Below are 20,837 nucleotides of genomic sequence, written 5' to 3'. Positions count from 1 at the left end.
AGGGTACTGCAGACAGTGGATTCTGGGATTTGCAGCTTTAGCCAGGCCCTTGATAAAAATGACCACGAGAGGAATGCCAGATGTTGTAGAGTGGGACGATGAAAGTCTAATGGCTTTCACAAGACTGAAAAACTGTCTGTGTACAGCCCCTGCGTTGGGAATGCCAGATTATTCCAAAGAGTTTGCCCTTTTCTGTGACACTCGCGATAATTGCGCATTGTCAGTCCTGACTCAAGAACATGGCACGACCAGAAGGCCTGTGGCTTATTTCTCTGCCACATTGGACCCAGTAGCTGCTGGGTTACCAGGCTGTCTGAAAGCAGTAGCTGCTACCTGTGCAAGTTTGGAACAGAGTGAGTCCATTGTCATGGGACATCCTGTGACCGTGTATGTTTCACATGGAGTGGTAATTCTATTGACCAGAACTAAAACACAGTATCTCACCCCTAGTCGGCTGACTAAATACGAGAGGATTCTTGTGGGTGCAGCAAATGTAAGCATTGTTAGGTGCGGTATTCTGAACCCTGCCACCTTACTCCCCGACCCCTTGGAAATAGAAGGTGGGGATGATGATGAACATGATTGTATTGACCTGACAGAGTTCAGTACTAAGCCACGCCCAGACATAAAAGAAGTACCATTGCCTGAGCATGATAAAGAACTATTTGTGGATGGTTCCTGTCTAAGACATGAACTAGGAGGCTTGAGTGCTGCTTATGCAGTAGTGTCTTTCACCAAAATTGAAGAAGCAGGTTACCTATATAACATCAAGTCTGCACAAGTAGCCGAATTGATAGCCATGATAAAGGCTTGCAAAATTGGGAAGGACTTACGCATAACAGTGTATACTGACAGTCAGTACTGTTATGGAGTTGTGCATGACTTTGGCCAATTATGGCTACAAAGGGAATTCATGACTTCCTCAGGTACTCCCATTCGGAATGCAAAGGTTGTTCATGACCTTTTAGAGGCCATCCAGTTGCCCAAAGAACTGGCAGTGGTAAAATGTGCTGCTCATCAAAGGAGCATGGACAGAGTATCACTGGGAAACGATTATGCTGATCGAGTGGCCCAATGGTGTGCCAAAGATCGGTATATTGTAAATCCAAAACGAGGGGGGCCAGGAACCAGCTGCCAGCTTCAGGTGTTTGAAGAAGTGCCTACGTGGGATGAAGTGAGAGAGTGGCAGGAATCGGCTCCTTGGCAAGAAAGAGAGAAATGGAAGGAGGATGGGTGTAGACCGAGACGTGTGGATGGTGTGATTTTGGGCCCAACTGGTATGCCTGTGTTACCCCGACACTTGCTTGGCACAATGGCAAGATTAATACATGAAGGATCACACATTGGTAGGGATGCCATGATTCTGGTATTTCAACAGACTTGGTACAGTAAAAAGTTCAGGAAGGTAGCAGAGTCCCTCTGCCAGAGGTGCCTGTCATGTCAACAGATGAACCCAGGCAAGAGGACAATGGTTGAACTGAGCAGGATTGGGAGATCAGGGGGTCCCTTTATAAGGATACAGATTGATTTCATCACCATGCCCCGTTGTGAAGGGAAACGATATGTCCTTGTCATTGTTTGCGTATTTTCAAAATGGGTAGAAGCTTACCCTACTCCTCAAAGTGACGCACTGACAGTAGCGAAGTGTTTACTAAAAGAACTGATACCTAGATTCGGAATACCATACATTATTGAATCAGATAAGGGTGGACATTTCCAGAATGAAATACTGGCTGAACTGTGTAAGGCCTTTGGAATAAGGCAGAAACTCCATTGTGCATACCACCCAGAGGCTTCTGGAATAGTGGAACAAGTAAATGGAACTATCAAAAACAGACTAGAAAAGCTGACAGATGCTACTGGCATGACCTGGGTGAAGGCCCTGCCCCTGGTCCTGATGGGACTGAGAAGTGTTCCTGACCGCAAGACAGGCCTAAGTCCCCATGAAATCATTATGGGAAGAGTGATGAGACAAGCATGGGTGCCAGGAAGCAAACTGTTGAGTATTACTGATGATTTGGTGCTTGAATACTGCAGAAGATTGGGTGACCAAGTGCGTTCTATCTCTCGCCAGATTGGAGACGACGGCATCCTCAATCCAACGACTCCTCTCCACAGCTTGGTTCCAGGAGACTGGGTCAAAATAAAGAAGCACACTCGATCAAGCTGTCTGGCACCAAGGTGGGGAAAGAAACGCCAAGTAATCCTGGTAACAACCACTGCAGTGAAGGTCGCAGGTGTTCCCCAGTGGATCCACGCTGGACACACCCAGAAGGTATTGCCAGACAAAGGATTTGAAGAAGAAGGGCAACCAGCAGAGGACCCTGAAGGAGCCAGACCAGAAGCAACTGACAACGAGCAGCCCAGCACCAGTCAGGTTGCAGGAACAGCAGACGTTGGCCCAGGAGTAGTTGACTACGAACTGCCAAGAAACCAGCCTGTGGAAGAGGTCCAGGAAACTGAGCCAGGAGTAGCTGAAGACGAGCTGCCAAGCATATGGCCAGAAGAATGGATACCGATGATTGATCTGACCGAAGATCCTATCAGAACAAGAGAACGACTTAGTGAAGGTAGAGAGTGGACTAGTCAGGAAAAGCAAGGCACAGGCGAAGAACCTCAGCCGCTTGAGATTCACATCAAAACTGAGGAAGGAGAAGGTCAGACAGGGACAGAGCAGGTATTCGATACACCACCGCTAACACCTGATGCAGATAAGGGAGAGACTAGAAATAGAGTGATAGTTCGAGCAGAAGAAAATAAAGAGATCGAAGTGCTTGAACAGGATCAGAGAGGGTTAAAAGAACGGGTTCAGGAAACAGAAACAGAAACAGAGACAATCGAAAGCCAAAAACAAAATATTCCTGAACAAGGCCAGATTAGCAACCAGGCAGAAGAATTTGATGCTAGCCCTGGAACTAGTCAGATAAGGGAAGTAGGAGAAGAAAGTGGAGAAGAATTACCACAAGATAAAGAGAACAAGAGAATAAGAAAAGAAAGTGAAGTCCAAGTACCAACTAAGAGACTAAAGAAAAGAAACAACCTTGAGCCTAGGTTTGTAAAAAGATTGAGACTAAGGATAAAGACAGTGGAAGAAAAACGTGCAGAAGCAAGAAGAAGTGCTCGGATAGCAGAGCAAGAAGAAGACTCTTCCAAAAGAAGGAGTGAGCGAATAAAAAGACAAAACAAAAAGTACAAATCTCCTGAATGGACACTGGTTTTGGAGGAACTTGAAGATCTTGATATAACTGACGTGAGCGACGGAGAACCCGTCCCAGAGTACTCAGCTGAAGAGGAGGACGAACCACCGTGAATTTGCACAAAGTAAGCTAATTGTGTGAAGCCAAAAAGAGGGGTTCGAGAGACTCCTTCTGAGCCAAAATGTCTGATTCAACAGTGAATGGTAGACCTAGTTGCAGCCGTTTTAAGACGTGTTGCAAGGTGTGTATATGTAGTGTAGTAGTACTGATAGTTATCTGGATAGGATTAACAATTTTCATTCCCTTTGCTGTAAGTAAAGATACTAACATTGTCCCTACTGAAGTTGTAAATACCGATAATGAGGAGCTAACAACACAGAGTGTAGCACGACATGAAAGAGCTTTGAGACAAACAAAACAGAACTTAGAAGCATCAGATGAGGGAGGACTACATTATCATGGAATGAAGAACAGGACACACTTAAATGTTTTTGCAAACTTGTTAATACACTATGTAGAAACTATGGAAATTGAAGATTGCTATGTCTGCATGAAGCTACCTACTTCGGTGGCTGAGGGCGTGACATACCATCATCTGCCATTGACATATGGAATCTCCTGTAGCATTTTAGCTAGTTTATTCTATAAAAGAGGACCGTTACAGTACTATTACTCTAACAATGACGTGATCTTTTCTGAACTTCCTATACGTGGGAACTTGAATCCTGTACATACCAAAACTGACACCATAAGATATATGGGAGACTACTTTCTGACTATAGGTAACATTGACATAGCAGACGCACACAGAGATAACTTGACTTGTTCTTTGCGTGAGCAGGAAAAGATGTTCCTGAACATGGCAGAGAAAAGGAGAATTAAAATTCAAAAGAAGGCTAATGACGAAAGTCAGAAAAAGCCAAAGTGGGCAGAGAACATGGAAGGCACCTCATCTGGTGGAGCGGGTCCTGCTCTGTTGCTGGATTTTGAAAAGAAAGGCAAGCTATGTCTTCACCGCGAGAAGACTAGCTATTATAATAATGTTTTCATTGGTTCCAGTGAATGCGAACATAATTACAAGGTAATTGGAGGTTGGGGTTTCAAAAATGGGTCAGAGCCTGTGTTTCCTGGAATTTATTATATTTGTGGGGACAAGGCTTATTTCAAATTGCCGGATCACTGGTATGGAAGCTGCTACTTTGGCATTGTCTTCCCGAAAATATACCATGTGAATGGAAAAGCTGGAAGCAATGAAGATACTAATGGCTTAGTGCGTAGTAAAAGAGAAAGTATAGGTGAAATTATGGGTAGTATTTTCAGTGCACTGATACCTGGAGTGGGAGTGGTTCTGAACACTCACAGAATTTGCAAATTGTCTACTATAGTAGATGTGCTGTCTACTGAAACGGCTCATGGATTTCTGCTGGTCAATACCGAAATGGTTGCGATCAGATCAATGGTTTTACAAAATCGACTTGCTCTTGACACCTTATTAGCGAAAGAGGGCGGAGTCTGCCGGATGTTGAAGGCGCAACATTGTTGCACTTATATTCCGGATAAAAGTGTACAGATCAAAAGATATGTGAAAAACATTACTAATTTGGCAAAGGAACTCAAACCACTCGAGGTTGATAGTGCCTGGAAGAGACTGGTAGATGGTCTCTCAAATGTAGGTCATTGGCTTGCTAGCATAGGTAAAAGCTTATTATTCAAAATTCTGATGCCAATTGGTATTATAGGTCTTATTATACTTTCCATTTTCTTATGCTGTAAATACCGCAAGCGTACCAAAAAGCACGAGGTAAATGCAAGAGGAGTGAAACGAAGTGTGGATGAGATTGAATTAGAGGAGGTGAATGATCAGATATACAAAAAGGTGAAGACTTCTCACCCTGCTAAAACTGAGAGAGAAAAGTTAGAACGGCTGCTGGAAGAAATAGAAACTTTATAAGGTATGAAAGAAAGTTGGCATCTGGTTCCATTATAATTTGTGATGATAGTAAATATCATCAAAGAGGGGATTGATGAAGCAAAGCTTCGCATATTTTGCGGCTTGCCGAAGTCAAGAACCTCGTTTATGTGTAATAAGGTAACAAAATGTATGTTTTACTAACATTTATTCTGTTTAGGCAAAGTTCCCGAAGCTTGCCTATGTGTATTTCTAATGAATTTAATCCGTGTCCTCTAATATGGCCGCCGCTTGTATTTTAGTTACTGCGCATGCGTCAGCCACACTCACGTGTCCTGACGCGTCTGCAGAAGTGGAGGGAAAGTTATGCGCATGCGTAATTCATAGCTGTGCTTATCATGTGGTACTGCTCGTGCCACTGCTCTTGTGCCCGTATCAATGTAGCTAACATTTAGATGCAATAAGTTTATTTCTTGATGATGAGTTAAAAGTACAAACCCTGTGATGTGTTTTCATAATGACATTATTATGTATTAATTTGTTTTCGCTTACTTTTCATGTACCGCGGGGAATGGGGGTCCAAACTGATTGGGAGCCATATTGACGGTCTCTTCTGCGCATGACCAGGGAGCATTGAAAAGTGGCCACTTTGGACAGTGGAACTCAGCCAGCTGGCAGCCACAGTCAAGATGCGCCTGGGAAAGCCACCTCTGCGCTACGAGAACGGCGAATGTTGCTCCTCATGTGTTACAATGTTAATTTCCTGCACAGTTCTCATGAGAACCCCAAACCTGCTAGGCGGTACCCAAATATGTTAATGAAGGCTTCAAATCGTGTATTGTGATTGGTGTGTTACCCAAATCCTACCTTAGGACCAATCGAAATTGAGGGATTCTGACACTTTGCAACATTGGGGGGTGGTACACTGTCCCCAAACTGTATATCTACCCTGGGTTCACCTAGTGAACCGTCCGACTTGTCTGGTTTAGCTGACCTGTCACTGACCCAACGCACTCAATAGGTGACTGAAGATACAGAGCGCTGCGAAGCACTCTGTCCGAATTTGACCATAGACTAAGGTTCTACTGAGCCTTAAAGTGCTGGCAAAGCACTTAGCTGGGAGTTCGCTGACCCAATCGGGGTCTTGATCGATAGCTGCAGAGCGGGTGGAGCGCAGGCGTTGCTTCCGAACTGTGGGTTCCGGTCCTGTCCTGAAGAGGGTCCTGTCCTGAGGGTTTGCTGTCCTGTCCTGAGGGTCCTGTCCTGATTTCTATTCCGAGGGTATCCTGTCCTATCCTGGGTGTCCATTCTGCACCTGCTGTCCTTTGAGGGGTATCCTTCCTTGAGGGTTTCCTGTCCTTAACTGACCCGTGGCCAGGGTTTGGTTTCCACACCTTTCTAGGTAAATATTGCTCTGAACCTCTTGAAATTCTTGCACCTTCTGAATTTCTAACTTTTGCTTTAATAAAGTTCAACATTGCATATGTGATATTTTCCATGCCTTTCTGCAACTATTGAAAGTCATTTATATTTTCCATAAGTTTATTCCTATGTCTTCTCATTTGTTAGAAATTATATTTTGCATAGCAGTGTGTCATTTCCTGATATGGTCTAGAACTTCGTTGCCTAGATTGTTCAAAGGCCCCTTCACCTTAAGTGAAGCGTGTTATTCATTATAAGCTCTCCTATAGTCACTCACACTTAGGCTATCCCTGTTTAGATAATACTGACTTGCATAGTATCTTTTCTCGTTACATTTTATTAGTACTTTGATGATTACTCTGTCATTATTTCTTTATGCATATCTAATTTACGTTATCTTGGTTATTGATTGCCTTGTTTTATTGTACCTCATGCAAGAAAATAATGAACTTTAGATAAACATTTTAAAACTTCCAGTTGTCCGTGGTCATTTAAACAGTATTTGAATGTTATTGGTTGGGTTTGTATTTTGCTGCCTTTCCTTACAGCTAGCTCCCTGATTCATTGTGGTCATTAGGCACCCGCATCGGTGGATGGTAAGTCGGGTGCACCGAAAATTGGTAGCAGGGAACACACACACACCAACTTGGTAGAGCTCGTGAAGTCACCTGATCGATGTATATGGTGATTTGAAAAGTATATGGGCCCTGAAGCCGGAAACGGCGAAAACTATTGGTCGGGTGGCCTCGCGCGCTCTATCAGAAGTAGGTCTACTCCCTGGCCTCAGCAACCTGTGTATAGTTTGAGGGGAGCTAATCCCTTCTGAATTATCTCCAAGATGTCATTCTGCTCAACCACCATCTGCCACAACAACTCCTGGACTGGTTCTGGGAAGATGATGTGTATGGATGGGTGGAGAACTAGAGTCTCTGTATCATATTGTACCCTCTGCCACGGATCTGATGATGGATTGTCTCTGCTTTTGGGCTAAGCCGAGATGGGAGCGTGGCTATGTGGGGAAATCCATAATCGCTACCTCAGATTTCTGTGGGGCCTCCACATGTAGATGTTTGGATGACAATCTTTCATGTCTCTAAGTGGGCATTGTCTCTCCCTCCTACTCACTCTTTGTGGGTTGATGATGGATATGTGCCCATCTTACAGCTAAGGTCCATCTGTCTTGCCCCAGGTCCTCTGGCCCGTCTCCTTTCTGTGGATTCCCTACTGTGGAGAATGAAGGATATTAAATAAAGGAGAAAGATAAATCTCCATTGGTTCATTTGTGTACGTCATCATTTGTATTTGTGTATTTCATCATGTGATACAAATGATAAAGAAGCATTGCAGGTAGAACACTTCTATGCTGCACATTACATTATTGTAAGAATCAGTGAGAGTCCATCTGTGTGACTATCTTTCCACTCTTTTTTAGGTCTCGCCTACGCAGCGCGCATGTGCCGCGTAGGAGAGAAACCTGTAGCCAGCGCCACAGCTTTGGGGGCAAAAATGTGCACACGTTGCATTGCTTGCAATGCAACGCGTGCCAATTTTGGCAATTTTCTTGTGGGAGCGCGCGGCGCCATATGGTGGTACCATATGGTCGCACGCTCCCGCAAGGGAATCGCGCAGGCCCCCTCCCGCCGTGCGGTTGTTGATATTTGTGTCTATTTGCAAAAAAGCAGTTTCTCTAGTAGGCCGCTGGAGAGAGCCAAGCACGCATACAAGCCACATGGCAGGCAACTTGTCATATTAGCTTGCTGTTCACCTGAACAAACGTTTAATTTAATCATAACAAAAAAAGGAACCTGTGTGGTGCGAAACATCACTATATGTTGTTCTGATGAGGGTTCAAATTAAATATAAGATTGCCTGGGTCTCTGCTCCTCACACACTCCGTACACTCACACAGCAGTAGAACTACGAACAATAAATGCACTGATGTGGCCCTTGGTGTGGCCCCATGCCTGTGCTGCGTGAACCAATGAAAGGGCAGCTTTCGGAGAGTGGTGGTGCGTATTTCATGAGCGCGCACGGACCCTGGCCAGCAAGGACTTTGTAGAAATGTGGCTTTGGGAAAAGCCCACATCCTACCTGTCCAGCTTACTGCCCCCTCTCAGTTCTTCCATCTCCCTGTCCGTGTACCACCTGCCCAACCTCCCTTCTTCTCACCTTATTGAAGTCCACTTACAACCTGTCCACTTTCTCTCTGCCCACCATCCTTCTCACTTACTGCCTGTCCAGCTTCCTGCCCCTTTAAGGTCCGTCCATCTTCCTGACCATGCGCTGCCTAGTCATCTTCCTATCTGCTCATTGTCCATCTTTGCGTCTACTTACGACCTGCCCACCCTCTTGGGGTCCACTTATAACGTGTCCACTAAACATCTGTTCATCAGCCTTTACTCATAGTGCCTGTCCAGCTTCCTGTCCATCTACCTACCAGCTTCATTTCTCTCAGTGTATCCCTGGCTCTCTCGGTCCGCTCACCTTCCCCCGGACATCAACTCTCCCGAGCTGTTCATCTTTTCCCAGCCCAAGCCCCCACCTCTTTGAACCCCTCTGTTGATTCTTCTTGCTCGACCTTTTCTTCTCAGCCCTCTCTCATTATTCTTTTCTCCGTATTTACCTCTCCCTCTCTCTCTCTCTTCTCCTCTTTCTCTTCCTCTCTCTCTTTCTCTCTGTCAGTCTCTCTCTCTCTCTCTCTCTCCCTCTCTCTCTCCCTCTCTCTCTCTCTCTCTCTCTTCCTCTTTCAACCCTCCCTCTCTCTCTCTCTCTCTCTCTCTCCCACTCGCTCTCTCTCTCTCCCTCTCTTCCTCTTTCACTCCCTCTCTCTCTCCCTCCCTCTTCCTCTTTCTCCCTCCCTCTCTCTCTCCCTCGCTTCCTCTTTCAAAGCTCTCTCTCTCTTTCTCTCTCTCTCCCTCTCTTCCTCTTTCACTCACTCCCTCCCTCTTTCTCCCTCTTCCTCTCTCTCTCTTTTTCTCTCGATCTCTCTCCCTATTTCTCTCCGTCCCTCTCTCTTCCTCTTTCTCTCCGTTCTTCTCTCTCCCTCTTTCTCTCAGTCTCTCCCTGCCCCCCTATTGTTCACCATTTCGTTCCCACCCTCCATGCCTCCGTTCGTGTCCATCTCTCGTTCTCAGCCTCTCTCTGTTTTTCTGTCACTCTCTCTTTCTCACACTCTGTCTCCATGCGCTCCTCGTGCTTTCCTCTCCCGTCTCCTCATCTGTCTCACTGTCCATCAGTCCATGTAAAGCTCTTCCTGTCTCTCCTTGTCTCGCTGCTTGTTCTCTCTGTCTCTATCTTTCGATTGTGCTCTATGTCCTGTCATTCTCATTCTGTTTCTCTCCAGATCTTGCCTCCCGTTCTGTCAGGTTCTCTGTTTCTGTCTTTTGAAGCAGTTGTCACTCTATCTCTGCATGTCTGTCTGTCTGTCCTTTTCCTGTCATCTCTCACCGTGCCCTCTGTCTAAGCACATCTCTGTATGCCTACATTCCTGACCAATAATAAACTCTCTGCCCCCTCGTCCTCCTTGCCCAGTTCTCTCACTTTAGCCTATTTTGCTCTCTCTTTCTCTTTCCCTCTCTCTCCCTTTCTCTCTCTCTGTCTCTCTCTTTCTCTCTTTCTTTTTCTTTCTCTTTCTCTCGCTCTCTCTCTTTTATCTCTCTTTCTCGCTCTCTTTTTAACTCTCTCTCTCTCTCTTACTCTTTCACTCTCTATATCTCTCTCTTTATCTTTCTCCCTCTCCTTTTCTCTCTTTCTCTCGCTCTCTCTCTATTTTATCTCTCTCTTTCTCTCTTTTTATCTCTCTCTTTCTCTTTCTCTCTCTCTCTCACTTTCTCTTTCTCTCTCGCTTTCTCTCTCTTTCTCGCTCCTCTCTCACTCACTTTCTCTCCCTCCCTCTCTCCCTCCCTCCCTCTCTCTTTTTGTCTCTCCCGATCTTACCTAACTTCCACTCCTTGGATCCTCTTCTCCATTCCACGTCTGGCTCCGTTTATACCAGCCGGGAATGCACAAAGGATACCTGACAGGAGTAATTTGCTTTACTTCTACACGTGTGTGCCTTAGAGTGGCGTGCGTACACGTATGCAGTAGTAAACCCGTGCAAGGAGTGGGCGCACCAAGGTGTGGTTTGTTTTGAGAGTTTGTGAACGCCTCAGATAATCCCCTCCAATCCTCCCCACCAAGGAAATCGTTAGGAATTTACTCTGTAAAAGAGCTGAAGTAAATTCCCTTCTACAGTGAGAAGGGGAATGGAACACCCCCGAGTTTTGTGGGGGTGTTTCAGAAGGAATTTGCCAATGTAAAAAAAAAACATTTTCCCATAGAAAAAAAATGTATTTGAAAACCAGGCTTCAAAGCAGATGTTTATCCTTCTTATAGCTGTGCAGAGGGGACAGAGCAGATGATACTTACATGGTGTTCCCAGTGGTAGGAGTGGAAAGCTGCAATGGGCACGTTTACCAGATGTTCTACAGTAACTGTTTGTTAGCTCTCAAAAGTCACATATTGACTGCACCCTAGTAGTAGGTCGGTGGATGTAAATATATGACCTTTCTTTGTGAATCAGCACCCCACGTGCTCCTTTCTTCTCCATTGTGCTCACATTTACATACCTTTCCCCCTCCATCTTACCCACCCCGCCATCTTTCTCTACCCTTGTCTTTCTTAATGTTCCTCCCTTCTCTCTCTGTTCACTTTCCACAATTGCCTTTCTTCCTGTTCTTCTGTTTCCTTGTGTTAATTTATCTGCCTCTGCCCACCTCGCCCTGCCCTCTTCATTCTCTACACCAGGGCTTTAAGTGGGATGAAAAAACTGGGGGGTCTCTCAAAGGGGCGTGGTCCATGTAATTAAGGGCGTGGTTTAAAAACACATAAGCTAAAATCTGTGTTAAGCCCAGTGTGCTGCCCGACTTGTATTTTGTTGTTTCCATCATTGCATCCAAATATATGATACAACAAGTCACATCATACCTACAAATCAGGACTATTGGCTGTGTCAATGGTTATTAGTTGCATAAGATTAATAAGCAGCAACTATGGCTTGTATATAATATTGAACAAGCATTGGCATAGCCAAGAGGTCTCGTCTTTGGGGCCTTATAAGTGTTTAACCATGCAACAGTTAATGTTATTGCATGTTTAAACACTATATTGTGCTACATAACTAAATACTTATAAGGTCCCAAAAGCGAGACCTATTGGCTATGCCAATGCTTGTCTTAATTGAAAACAGAAAGTTTTCTTAAAATAACCCTTTCCTTGGTGGCACGCTTCAGCATAGTATTCTTCTCGTCTTGCTGCGGAACGGGGTGTGCTGTGACTAACGAATAAGTGGGAGCACTTTTTATGATATACTGTGAAGAGTTGGGAGGTATAAGAGTGGGGGGGTCTAAAGTTAAAAAAACCTGGCTAAGTAGGAAAATAAAAATATTCAGACCTCAAGGCATGTTTGTAATATTCTTTTGCCTTCAGCTGCCAGTCTGAGTTCAGAGGTCTTTATACTTATTGTGTAACATACACACTCATTTGCCTTTTAGGACCGTCATGTTAAACATTACCATTCGTCGCGCTGCACCGATTTTCTCATGTAAATAATCATGCGAATGAGAATTGCGATTCTCCTATTAACATGACTAGAGAATCTGGATTTCATTAAAGACACGGAGGCTATCAATATGCATATCACTTTTTAATGCAGAACCAAGCAGCTGCATACATCATAAAGTAAACTTCCAAAATAGAACATTATAAACCAGACAAAGGATAAGATCACTAGGCAATCCTCCTCTTTTAAATGTGGTGAGAAGTAAGGCAAGGAAATGTCCAATAAAGTCCAAAGAAAGGATCAAACGCTTCAATCAAGGCTTTAAACTTGAGGAGGGATGAAAGATGAACAAAGCGTCCAGAAACAAGACCACGAAGTCATGAAAGATTATCTGAAAAGGAAAAAAGGTGTTAATAATTCCAGAAATAAAAAATAAAATAGCAGACCTGAAAGAAATAAAGACAAGTTTAAAGCGAAGTTAAACATTCAGATATACAAATTGAAGAATAAAAAACAGTAACAGTAGAAAATCAACCACCCAGGGAAAGGGTGGGGGGGATAATGATAGCCTCCGTGTCTTTAATGATATCCAGATTCTCTAGTCATGTTAATAGGAGAATCGCAATTTCATTACAAGACCGGAGGCTACATTCTGCATGTTGGTAGCCATGTAAAACAACATCAGACATATGAGAAACAGGTTTACAATAATGATGAGCAAAAGTCCTGGAATTAGACCAATCAGCAGTCTTGAGGATATCATCCAACTTACCACCTGACCAGAAAGACTTACTGGCCATTGCGCCTCTGATAGAATGCGGTTTGAAAATACTCAGATCAACACCAGCAAGTTCCATGACAATTTTAACCCATCTTGCAATAGAGACAGAAGAAACACTTTTGTGAGATTTAACAAAGGAAATAAGTAATTGACTTACACCAGAAGGACGAAGAGAGCCCATTCTCAAATCGTATTCTTTCATACAGTTGACAACACAAAGCTTATTGCAAGTATCAAAGTGTGGGTAAAAAATAGAATCAGACATAGTCTTGGTTCTTCTATGCAGTTCAAATTTATCACCAAACATATCATAAGATCTATATGAAATATCTAAAGCTTTAACATCAGAGACCCTACGACATGAAATTAAGCAAAGAAGAGTAGCTAGTTTGATAGAAAGGTTCTTCCTGCCCAAAAGAGTGTTGTCTGGCCAACTACAGAAAAGATCAAGAATTAATTTAACATACCAAAGAGATTGATATCTAGATCTAGGAGGTCTTCTAAGTCTAATACTCTTAAGTATCCTACAAATAATAAAAATTTTACCTACCGTCTTACCATTGATTAGGTAATGGCCAGCAGAAATAGCAGATCTATAACAGTTGATAGATCTGTAACTCAGACCTCTATCAAATTGTTCACCAAGAAAATTAACTATATTAACAACAGGTGCCTCCACGGGATCCAGGTCCCTTTCCAAGCACCAACGTAACCAAGTTTTCCAAATGTTGTTGTATCGGTAGTGTGTACCGGGGGCCCATGATTCTCCAAGGAGAGATGAAGCTGTCGACGAAAGTCCTGTGAGATCGTTGGATCTCCAGGCAAGAAGGTTCAAATTCCCTGTTTGAACGAGAGGGTGATTTTGACCGTCTACGTCTGTAAGAAGGTCTATCAGGGAAGGGATTAGGGGGGAAGATCGTAGGTCAGTTCTAGAGCAATAGGGAACCACGCGTGGGATGGCCAAAAGGGAGTAATCAGGACAATTGAGGTGCGTTGGTGCCTCACTTTCTGAAGGACTCTCTGAATCATGGTGAAGGGGGGAAAGGCATATGCATTGATCCCTTCCCAAGACTGGAGAAATGCATTCACTGCTAGAGCACCCGGATTGGGCATCCAGCTGTAATAATTTCCCAACTGAAAAGTTAGTCAGCTCGGGAATAAATCTACTTCAAAGGGACCCCAACATTTGTTGAGGGAGCTGAACACAGAGGTGTTGAGCTTCCAGTCGGAGTGATCCACGAGGAATTTTGAGTTCCAATCCGCACAAAGGTTGGATTTCCCAGGAAGATATTCTGCTCTCAGGGAGATTTTGTGTTCTAGACAGAACATCCAGAGTTTTCTGGCCAGATTAAAACAGATTCGAGAGGTCCACAGATTTGGTACCTCCTAGACGATTTATGTAAGCTACTGCGGACATGTTGTCCATTTTTAGAATAGCAGATCTACCCTGAAGGGAGTGTTTGAAACTCATCAATGCATAAAGACCTGCGGTGAGTTCCAGGAAATTTATGTGGTGTAAAGATTCTTCCTGAGACCAAACTCCCCCAGTTTTCTGATCTAGGAGACAGGCACCTCAGCCATGAAGGCTCGCATCCGATTCCAAGACAAAGTCCGGTGCAGAACCAAATATCGCTCTGCCGTTCCATGCATCCAGGTTCTCTTAACACCAGGTCAGTTCCACTATGGCGTCTTGGTTGAGGGAGACACGGTCTCCGTACCACAGTCCTGATCTCAATGCGTTTGCTTTTATTCTTTGAAGAGCACGATAATTTAGGGGGCCCGGAAAGATGGCTTGAATAGAAGAAGAAAGAAGACCCAGGAGCCGGGCTAGTTCCCTTAGGGAAAGATTCTGATGTTTCAGAACATGTTTTATCTCTTTCTTGATTTTGGAAATCTTCTTTGGTGGAAGAAGAAGATGACAATTGGAGGTGTCTACTGTGAAACCCAGAAACTCCATGGACTTTGAAGGGGAAAGTATTGACTTTTCTTTCTTTACGATAAATCCCAGATTCTCCAAAAGGTCTACCGCAGTATTGAGATCTTGAAGAATTTGAGAATAATCTTGGGACATGATAAGGATGTCGTCTAAGTAAATGATCATGCGAATACCCTTCTCCCTTAGGGATGAAGCAACTGATCTCATTATCTTGGTGAAATACCAAGGGGCTCATGACAGGCCGAAAGGGAGGGCTTGGAACCGAAACAGATGGTTCTTCCAAATGAACTGTAGGAAGGGCTGATGTTCCTTGGCCATAGGAATGGTAAAGTAAGCGTCCTTCAGGTCTAACTTGACCGGCCTCTCTCCTTCTAGCAACAAATCCCTGAGAAGATGGATGCCTTCCATCTTGAAGTGTCTGTAGACAAGGTATTTGTTGAGTTCTCTCAAATTTATAACAGGTCTCCAACCCTTGTCTTTTTCTTAACAAGGAAGAGTGTACTTATAGATTTTAGGAAATGCATGGGGACTTCTAAGATTGCACCTTTCAGAAGCATTGAGGATATCTCCTCCTCTATTATTTGCTTTTGAGCTAAGGTAAGTGGAATTTCCCTGGGTAGCGAGGTTTGTACAGGAGTCTCTGTAAAATCTATACTAAAACCCATTTACGGTATTTAGAACCCAAGGATCTTGAGTAATAAGTTTCCAGATTTGGGCAAAAAATCTTAACCTGTCTCCCACTTTTGGGGAAGAAAGGGGAACAGAATAAGGAATTGTAGTACTCACTCTGAGGGTTGGTGTCATTAGTAGCTCCTCTTGCTCTGAAGCCTCGGGACCGGAAACCTCTTCCTCTTGAAGGGAAGAATTGTGCTTGATTGGAGGGTTGGAAGCCTCTTCCACCGAAACCCCTGGACCTGGGGTAGGGCCTGCGGTTAAAGCGGCCGGAAAATTGGCCCCTTCTTCCAGCCCTGCCAATAAGGTTGTTGGAATTGAAAACACGTTTCATGTTTTGGTGGGCTTTATCCAGAGCGGTGAAAGTTGAAACATATTTACCCAATGTTTTTATCAGATCCTCACCAAAGAGTAGGCCCTTCGGATTGAGAGATGGCTCTTTATCAGCTAGGTTACTTAGTTTAGGGCTAATTTTAGAAAGCACAACTCTTCTTCTTTCTGAGTTGAGCCCGGCATTAGCGTTGCCCAATAAAACTAAAGCCCTTTGGCTCCAGCCACGGATAGTATCGGTGTCAAGGGGAGAACCAGTAATATAGCTATCCTCTGCAGCATCAATGATCTTGGCCAGGGGTCCCAAGACATCAAGGAGGCGGTCCTGACAAATTTTAAGGGACCTCTCCATCCCCTTCCTGGGATCTCTTCCGAGTTTAAAAAGGTATTTAATAAGCTCCGGGTCAAGGTTCGGGGTATTGCATACTTTGCCTTCAATAGATGGTCTCGAGCATTCTGCTCTTAGGAGGTTTCGGGTGTCTCTTTCTAAAGGGTTTCTTAACCACTTTGTAATGAATTTACTAACATGATCTTGAGGGACCCATTCTGAGCTGCGAGGATGTCTAATGTTAAGAGGGGAAAACATCTCCTCACCTAAAGGATCTAAAATATTATCTCTGGAAGAGGAAGGAGCATTATCATCAAATAGATGTGAGTCACATTCCTGGTTGTCTTCGTCCAGGTCGAGGATGTACTCATCAGGGAATTCAGAATTATTATCATAATGATCAAAATCATCATGAAAGAATTCCAGATCGTTGTCTTGAGCACTAGGATAATTTGTGCCGCGAGGGACACCTTTAAGTGTTGTGCCGCTAAGGACACCCGAAGCATCTGAGGAGTGAGGCTCTCCCATCAAGCTTGAGGTACTATGACCTGTTGTAGTGCTACTCGGGGTATAATCTATGTTATTTCTTTTTCTGGATTTTTTACCCCTTATTTCAATCACTTTGTCATCATTTGTAGGGTTATCTTGAATTAGTGCAGCGTTATCCTCTCCGGAGGAAGGAGGCCTCTTTGACGCCTTAACCCTAGAAAGTGTTGAAAACATGCATGATCTCATTTTCCTGTGAATCATACTTCTAATTGTCTCATCCTCCATATTGTTTAGGGGGGTATTGCCTTCATCTGAGTCCATATCAGACATTTCTCAATAAAAGGATAAGGCAAGGTAAGTAAATAATATTATATATTTACAATATTTTTATACAATATTTCTAAAACTCCTCTTCTCTCTTCCCCTTTTTTTTGATCTTCTAAATATCTTTTAAGGGGATAAATAATAATAATATTAACTCTAATTCCTTTTTTTAATAGGAAAAACGAACAAGGATCAAAGGGGATAATAATATAGAGAGAAAACGCCAAAAATGCGAAATAAGGGCTCAATAGAGATAAGGAAGCAGTTGGAGTGGAAAAAGCAACCGTTGCGTAGTGAAAATCAGCCGATCGCGCTAGAGACTGCTCGATTCCACGAGCGCGATCCGCTGTTACAGGTGAAAGCCGGTAAATAGAGGAAGGACCCCTGGCAACCACACGACGTTGCGTGTGTGTTGCCAAGGTCCCGTCCTCCAGCTCAAAGAAGGCAGACAGTAGGGCGGCCGGCGAACCGACACGAGCGGGGAGCGAGGCAGCCTCAGGAGCGAGGGAGCCTTCGAGCACGAGTGAAGAGGAGAGCGAGCGCTGCGAGACCAGACCTCAGCGCGACTCGACTTAAAAAAGAAACAAGGCACAAGGTACAGAGGGAGGGTTAGAGGGAGTGTGCCGGCCTCCATAAATTGGAGGTCGGAAGTCCGAACATGAAGGAGGGTGAGGGGGGGGGAAACAACAACCACGAAGTAAGCGACAGAAAAACGGTCAATCGGATTTGTATTTGACAAAATGAGTAAAATCAGGCAAAGCACCACAAATGGGGCAGTTTAATACAATTGTAAAAGTAACAACATCTAACTAACGTCACTAAAGCAGTGTAAAAGGCAATCAATCATCAAAAAACAACAAGGTTACAAAACGACTGTAAATAAAATTAGCAGTAACAATGCTGTTCATACAATCAGATGTTTACAGTAAACAAGGAGAAGTAAAATAAAAATAAAGAAAATAAATATAAAAGCTATCAATAAGAACTAGAGAGAGGATAAAAGATTAACTTATCTGCTTGGAGCCGCATTTAAAAGAGGAGGATTGCCTACTGATCTTATCCTTCCTTTGTCTGGTTTATAACGTTCTATTGTGGAAGTTTACTTTATGATGTGTGCGGCTGCTTGGTTCTGCATTAAAAAGTGATATGCATAATGTAGCCTCTGGCCTTGTAATGAAATCAGGTTGGTGTTGATCCATTTAGGTTTTTATCTACAACATGTTTGGTGTAGGTTTGGCAGTGCATGTGTTTTTATTTTTCTTTCATTCTTTTTCTTAGTATACTTCTGTGAAAACCACTGGGGAAGCTGGCTGATTTATTTGTTCGCATCAGGTGACACACTCGGCTGGTGTATGTGAATTGATATCAGGTGATGTCTTTGTACTATTTTGGTTTACTTCTTTTTCTGCGTAGAATCTAGGATTGTTGGGATTGGTTACACACACTGTATCAACTATTGTATTGGTATTGCAGGGATCTTATATTATCCATTTTATATCTCTAGGCATTATTTGAACCAAAAAAGTATGTCTCTCCTGAGGAAGGCCTCAGTGCTAAAACGTGTGTATAAAGAATTGGAGTGCTCTTCACACTCCAGCCATTGGATATTCAAGAACTTTGAATGAATTAATTTTAGCGGATCACTTGTGTTGCTTCATACTATGCCTTATAATTAATTGTGAAGTTACATTGATAAATTACTACAAGTCTTCAAGGTTATCCTTTGTGTTTATAACGAATTGCAAACTGAGAAGACATAGAACAGGATATGAATTGGAATTCAATACAGTCTTTTTGTATGTTTGAATTATGAGGAAATGTATGGATGAGTATGGGTTATGAGAGGGGTGAATCATATGATTATACTGTGTTAGAGCTATATTATATTTATATTTATGTATATATTTTGATATGTTGACTAATTTCTGAGGATAAAATATATTTTTTTGATATTGTTCTATATTTATGTGGTCAGGAGCTCTGTACATTATGAATACTTGTGTGGTATAGTAAAATAAAGTAGTTGCCTGAGGATTTAACTATTATTGCTCCCACCCCACCCTCATCAGGTGCCTGCATGCTTGGAATCCAATTACCCACTCTATGCTGAATCTGTTCCTTCTCAAAGGATTGAACACAAGCTGTTCATCGCTCAGCCACATGCTCCACAACATGTACATGGTCCCACCGGCCAACATAGTCTGCACACACAACATCAACATCATGTCCTATGCTGATGACATGCAACTCATACTTCTCAGACAAGAACCCCCTCACACACGGTTCACTAGCTGAATTACTGAAGTCACTAACTAGTGGGCCTGGGTGGTGCTCGCGGAGTTACCAAGACACTCTACCAAATTCCACAGATTTCCGCAGCCAGGCGATTATTGCTCAGACACCACAAGCCATTCAATTAGTGCACAAGGGCAATCGGATCCTGCCTTCTGCACCCAGCACGGTCCCATCATTTATGCTAAAATTATTAATGACCATCAGCTGCTGAGATGGGCCGTAGTGGTAGAAAGGCAAACAACTTGTCGGATTTCAGCAGGCCCAGGAGCAAGTGCTGGCGACCGGACCAATCACTTAATTAGTTTGTTAAATTTTGGGCATTGAGTCATCGTAAACAACATCCGGGTAACATGGCAATCAAGGCAAGGCCTAATAAATGAGCCATGCTATGCAGTCCTCAGACCACCTGACAGACCCTGCTGCAGCTGCAAATACAATAATGGGAATTTCTGCTCTTCTTTTTAACCTAGCCCATACCCATCAAGGCCTGCAAGCTATCCTTTGCCCTATCCCTCACTCCCTCCTTCACCTCCCTTCCCATCCAGTGTCTCTTTAAACTTCCCTTCTCGCACCCCATAGACGTCCATGTAGAATGCAACTTTAGCACGCCCTGGAGAATAAAGAAATAACACTCACCGAACCCCAGAGCAAAGCACACAGGGGCATATTATCAAGGGGGTTTATCTCCGCTTTTTTGGCTTTAAAAGCCAAGAAAGCGGAGATAAAATTATCTCCCTATTACCTAGCTGTCGCTAACACCAGTTAGCGACCATCTTGGGCCCCACTTTGCATGTCAGTGATATTTATCACTACTGACATGCAAAGTGGGCGTGCCAAGATGTTAGCGACTGGAAACAGTCGCTAACATCGCTATCTCCTATTACCAACTTATGGAGATATTCGCGCTAAGCGCGAATATCTCCAAAAGCTAACACCTGCCCCTGCGCAGTTCTTAGCCATGTTATCCAATGGGAGGTGGATAACATGGCTAAGAGCATTAGCTCGGTAATGCATGAATATCGCTGACTTTTCAGCGATATTCATGCATTGCGGCCATTTTTTATCGCATTTGCGATAAACCTTGGTAATACCAAGGTTTATCTGCGGTAAAAATCGCAGCATCTTAGCGGTAAAATTTTCTCTCTAACCAAGCAAAAGCGATAATTATCGCTATTGCTTTGTAATATGCCCCACAGTCCCCAGGACCCTCCAGAGAGGCACAAGTGCACAATGCTAACTGCCATCATTGACCTACTCCTTACTAACTGCCGAACCACAGCATTTGACCCTCTGTCTCCTCCCATTGACGGAAAGCGAACAATATTGGCTCTGTGTGGGGATTGGACAGACCTGCAGTCAATTGTTTTGACTCATGTTTTTCTTCTATGTCTATTGTGCCTCCTTCATTGGTTGGGAAAGTTGCTCTGTGATCTCACCATACCCAGCACCTCTGGTGGGCTATCAGAACTTGATCCACATATAGGTAACTAACTAGGAAGCCCAAACAATAAATAATGTATATTTCAGGGACAGTGTGTCAGCAAACTCAGCTCTGCTGTTGGTTGCAAAGTTTTTACCGAACGCCTCGCTCCAAGTGGCGGAGCGGAGACTGACA

Source organism: Lissotriton helveticus, chromosome 5_1 (assembly GCF_964261635.1).
Source record: "Lissotriton helveticus chromosome 5_1, aLisHel1.1, whole genome shotgun sequence".
In the NCBI taxonomy this organism is placed as follows: Eukaryota; Metazoa; Chordata; class Amphibia; order Caudata; family Salamandridae; genus Lissotriton; species Lissotriton helveticus.
The sequence above is the reverse complement of the archived record's forward strand: the minus strand, read 5'-3'. Positions refer to the sequence as shown.